Below are 6,000 nucleotides of genomic sequence, written 5' to 3'. Positions count from 1 at the left end.
GTATACTTGGGAAGTATGCATGAACTTCGCATAAGTCTACTTGATAAAATAAACGTACGTATGACTTATATTCGTAAGGGCAGTGAGTAGATCGGTTTTCGTGTGTGGCATTATGACGTTGACAACCTCTGTAGTCTCATTTGGCCACTTGTTAGCAATCGACACACAAATAGACACATAAGCTAAATTAATTAGCTGCTGGCTAACATGAGAGTGGTATAAATCAACTCATCTAACTCGTGGCAAGAAAAGAAATTAGCGTTTGCCCCAAAATGTTGCAATATTCCTTTAATTAAGTCACAGCCATCTAAGAAACAACAAGGTCTTGACTTCATAATTCACATTCAAATAATCAGTTTCACCTTGCCTCCTCTGGGATTGCAGAGTGTGGTCCAAATTTAAAAATTCACATGCAAATGTAATCAGAGTAAAACTGCACTTCAAAGCTGCAAAATGAAACACTTAAACCCTCCATTTTTTTACCCATTTTTTTTTACCCATCAATTTTTATTTCATTGTTTTTTGAGTCTTTCGAGTCAAACAGTTTTTAGCATGGATAAAACATTACATTTATTCTTTCACAGCCGCTATTTCCACTGACTGAGTCCTGCAATATTTTTGAGAGCGTAGTTGGGTTTTTTTTTTTTCAGTTACAAAAGAGCGAAGCAATTTGTTCGATGGCAAAAGGTCAAGAGAAATGAGTGAGCTCTATCAAATCCAGAAAACTAGTCCAGTTGGAATCAAAATACACAGTAATGTGTGGTTTTTACAAAGAGATATGCTCCTGTGTTTCAAATTGTTTTTCTGGTATTTCTCCTTTTTAAGACCCCACAGAGCGGAGAGGAGCAGTCAGGATGGTAGAGAAAGGAATGAGGAATTACATGTAACAAAGGTCATGGGCCTTATTTGAACCTGTGGTCTGAACTTTTGTCCAGTGAGCAATCTCCCTCTTCTTCCTCTGAATATAAATTGCAATTGGTTTCGGCTGAGTGAGGTAGAGGAAATACAGTATGTTTGTTTTTAAGCCCAATGGCATTCATCATGCTTCTGTCTCTTCCATCTACCTCAACAAAATCGAGGTTCAGTGGTAACTTGGCTGATATTTAGGGTGGATGCACTTTACAGTATAACCAAGGACTCAGATATTTATGTGACTTGGATGCTAAGCATATTAAAATGCCTTTGACTACTGACAAAGAGTGAGCATCATTCAGCAGGATGTGTTTCAGAGAAAATAAATGACCACGTAATGGTGCTGTCAAAACTAATCATGTCAAACTCTTTTAGATGACTCTAAAATGCCTGGCTCTTGAATCTAGTCTCTTGACTGCAAATGTTTAAAATGCAAGTAGATTCTGCGTGGCCCTTAGGTCAGTGGAAGCAGGTGCTCATGAATAAAGAGGATGTTAAATATGCGTGAAGTTATTAATTACAAGCCTGATATTTTTACAAGTTGCTTCTGTATTTTGGCTTTGCCAGTCGGGCACGGCTGTCAATACATTTCTTCTTCTTGTGCTGGTGTTAGCTGGCTTTCTTCCTCCCTCACCTTCTCTCTCCCAAGGTGGCCAAGTTTTTATCCTGCTGACAGCCCTATGAGGCTGAATGTCCCAATGCAAAACAGTAACAACAGTTGTCCCAAGTTGTCAGAGTTTTTCTTTGGTGCATGTAATTATTGTTATTATTCATTTATTATTAGATTTATTTATTTATATATTATCCCGAGCTGGTCAGCAAGGACCATTTGTTCTGAGCCCGGAGCCAAAATGATAAGATGAGGATGCAAATGGACCGTGGTACATTTAAAAACAGTCACATAAGGGAATTAAAAGATTGTTAGTTTTCTGTTGACCTTTATCTAAGACTTTCAGAAAAGTTTCAGCTCCTTCCTCTGCAACCCAGTCTTCTACAAGCTACACAAGTTCTTACACAAGTAATGACATTTTGTGGGACACAGAATGCATTTATATTGAACTAAACTGGAAAATGGTCAATGCTGGTGTTCAGTTCCAATGCAGGAAGAAGTTTGACGGTCATACATGTAGTGCAGCATAAGGTGGGGGTCACCTTTACTAAACTAAACATAAGCATGCATCAATCATACTTTAGTTATGGCAGTAATAATAGCATTAAATAATAGCAGGGGGGTGAACTTTTGCGGAAAGGCATTATATGAATTAGTAGGAGGTACATGTGTCAACTGAAGTATTGGGGCTTGCAAGTGGCTCAAACAGCCAGTCTAATTAAATAAATATATAAAAGATCACGCTCGTGGTTGTTTGTTTGGAGGGATGTTGCTCTTCCCATAGGTCGGACAGCAGTGGTTTTGGATGTGATATAAAGTTAAGTACAGTATCATATAAAGATGCAGAACGTAGAGTATTGTGTTGTTATTTGTGCCTTTTTGGCTTGGATACAAATGCGACTTTACTTGGTTACTGGTGCCACTGTTGTAAATCACTTAGTGTCTGACGGTGATGAAGAGTAAGGTTGAAAATAAATTGAGCACTGGCTTTGAGAGCTCGAAATCTCAGCAGCTGTCAGCTGGCAATCATCAACACAATAGCAAATCTCACAAGTGTGCGTGATGGTAATTTGGTACTACGGGCAAGTGAAAAATATCCCAAATGTGGCCTTGGTTGAGTCAGGTTAATGGTTCACTGCTGTCTTCTTTACCTGCACAGAAAGAAAATGAAATCCAAATTTGGGGAAATGAGCTGCTGGAGCTAAGTTTGTGCATGAAAACACGTCACTCTGGTGTTTAAAACTCAGCAGTGGTTGCTTCGTAATTGCCCTTTTTAATAGAGCCAAATCAGGTTTTGTGTTTTAAGCGAGAAAAGCTTTTGTCTCAAACTGCTTTTCAAACAAACAGTGGGCATGAATAAAGAATAAAATCAGAGAATCTATCAAAAATACATCAAAATTCCTGCTGCCATCTCCCACCGAAATGCACTATATTACCCAGAACATTGCTCTAATAGCAGCAGCCTGACAGGTGAAAACCTTGGGTTCACTGTGCTCCGAGGGAGTGTTGTATGGATGTGTGTGAGAATGAGTGAGAGGCAACAGAGATGGACAGTATAATGACGGGTGGCGAGGTCTTAAAATGACAGAGGCGAGCCGCTGACCAGCCCTGAGGGAGCCCCGTCCCGGGGTCATGTGTCATTAGCGCAGTCTGATTTCAGTGGCAGACTCCGGCACGGCCGGGCGGTGGGGACAGCGATGCTGTTTTCATGGCTGAGTGGAAAGCGCCTGCGGCCGCCTGTCCTCGCTTTGCCTCTTTTCAAGGGAATAAGCTCCATCCAGGCAGCATCAGGCAGGCAGGAGATTCCTCCCACTCACTCAGCTGCAGCCAGATGCATGTCGAGAGTACCCTCACCTTATTTTCACAGAGATAATGTACAAAAAAATGTCAGTGTTAATTTAATTCTGAGGATGAAAATCATCACTGTTTACATTAGCCTGCTTCCATTCAAGTTAATTTAACACATTTAAGCAAGTCGTGCATAGAGACTACAAAGCTACATCAGTTATGTGAAAAGACAAAATCTTTACCAGTCAATTCTTGTCAAGTTCAAAGTGATATGATGACAATTAAATAGGTTTGCAAATAACTCTGCAGCACAATGCAGACTCTTGAAACAACACAGTTGGAGATGGAGTCTGCATACGCTGTCCATCTCACTCAATCATAGTGACGATGCCATTTAAATTTAGATCATGAGTCACACTGATAGGCGTGAGAGATCTGGAGTGAAAGCTAAATTACTGCCACAGAACCTGTGCACAGAAGTGCTGATGGTGCTGAAAGTAGAACACAAAAGTAGAGAGCTGTCAAGCTATAAAATTACACAGCGAGCGGGGTGAAAAGATGATTATGGGCAATTATACAGCAGCAAATGTCCTCTAAGGGGAGACCTTCCGTATTTCAGAGGTTATTGCTAGAATGGACACACAGATAGCAATACAGCTGAACATCTGCTGTGTTTGTTCACGGCAAATGTGATTTCTCGCATATGAATGCAATCACCTGTAAGTGGTTCTGTATGAAAAAAGTATTTTATAGCATTAAGCGCTAATTCACTCCTGCCCAATTGAATCATTTCCTTGTGATGCTGGAAAAATAGTGACTGCAGATTTCAACCAACAAAATACCTTCACCCCTCCCCTTCCAAGTGCATTGAGAGTCTACACTGCACTGATCACTCAGAACCCCCCCCCCCCCCCCCCCCAGATTGCCATTCAGACCACATGTTAGATGTCATTTACAGTGCATCTTTGTAATACTCCTCAACATAGCTTTCCTTTTCTTGAATGCTCAGCCAAAATCATCAAAGTGGCTTCCTTCAAATCCATCCATGGCAACACTCTAAACTAAAACAACTTTAGTCACATCATAATATCCATGAGGGATGCCACATCCATGCTCGCGACTGTGTTAATTTGCATACACAGCCTTGCTTTCAAGTGCACAGTGTTGCCTACGCTCGTTTGTAGGCGGTGTATAATTTCTCACAAGAATTATAGACTTGGATGAGAAGCATGTGTATGATATTCTGATCAAGGTGTACCTGGCAAAACACATCTGATCTTGAGCTTAATTAAAATGAGGTATGATTAAGGTTACGTGTGTCTTTCTATAATTTTTTGCAGTAGGGGCAGTTTTAAGAAACTTTTAACAATTCACCCTGAGAATTCATGTCAACTGTTTCTTCAGAGAGGCCGCGCAAACGGGACATTTATCACATAAAAAAGCATGAACATCCACTGTTTTCCGCACCCAACTGCACCTTTCATGTCTTCAAATGGATTGTGTGTTTCAGCCCTCCCTACACGCCAGTCTTCCTTCCCAGACAGGAAGTCATTACAGGGGCTCTCACCCCATCACAGATGGCCATTTAACACATCGCTGGCAACCGCAAATGAACCAGGAGTAGCAGCCGCTTGACTAGACCCGGCCGACTTTGCACAAATGTTTATCTCTCGCTCACCTGCTGTGCTGGGATGGGAGGTGCACTTCAACCTTGGCTTGATTTTTTTTTGCTTATTTATTTATTTCTGTTTGTTTGTCACAGGCAGCACACACTTGAAATTCGGTTTGGGCAGATTTTTTTTTTTTGAGTGGTTGTGCAGTTGGAATGGGATGTCGCGTGCTTCCTTTTATTTTCCCGCATCTTGCTGAACAAACACGGTTTCAAGGAAATTGATGTAGCTTTGATGAGAACTTCTTTGTTTATTTTCTGCTTTGTATCTCCTTATTCTTCTTGGAGAGGGCAGGGGAAGGAGCTGATGTACGGCAGGCATTTTTTTCCTAAAATCTCCTTTTGCTGCCCCATCGAAATTTGTAATAGCCATATTTGCTCTGTCAAGCTGCCTTAGACTTTTGGTGCGTTTGGAGTTCCATTGGTGATAAAACAGATAAAGCCGACTTGACAAGTTAAAAATGAGAAAGCAATTGTGGCTGACACCCTGGAGACAGCCATCCTCCCTCTCTCTCTCTCTCTCTCTCTCTCTCTCTCTCTCTCTCTCTCTCACTCTCTCACTCTCCCTCTCTTTCTCCTCCTCCCTCTCTCTCTCACAATGTTCTGTTTGCTCTTACTCTCTGGAAATGCCTTGCTTGTTATTTACTATCTCTACTGAGTAAAATATTAACGAACGTACCTCTTGAAGATGTTTGCAAATGCAGAGTGATACGACTGTAGCCGGGCTATTAAGGGAGAGGGCCTAACCACTTAGGGATGTAAACACAGGGTCTATTCATTAGTCCCTTCCTATCATTCCACCACTTTGCTTTTAATACAGTGCGTTCACTTTCCCTGTCAGGTACAGGATGTTGTTGACATATGTACTTAAAATGGAAGGAAGGGAATGGACTAATAACTGTTTGTGTTGTGCATGTGTTGAACTTTGTGAGTGAGGGAACAGCAGAATGTAGGGGCCGAGCCCCTCGCGTGTGAGAAATTCACATTAGAGAGAGGGGAAAGAGGGGGTTGATAGAGCAGC

This window comes from Lates calcarifer, linkage group LG7_2, assembly GCF_001640805.2.
Source record: "Lates calcarifer isolate ASB-BC8 linkage group LG7_2, TLL_Latcal_v3, whole genome shotgun sequence".
In the NCBI taxonomy this organism is placed as follows: Eukaryota; Metazoa; Chordata; class Actinopteri; family Centropomidae; genus Lates; species Lates calcarifer.
This window is presented reverse-complemented; position numbering follows the sequence as displayed.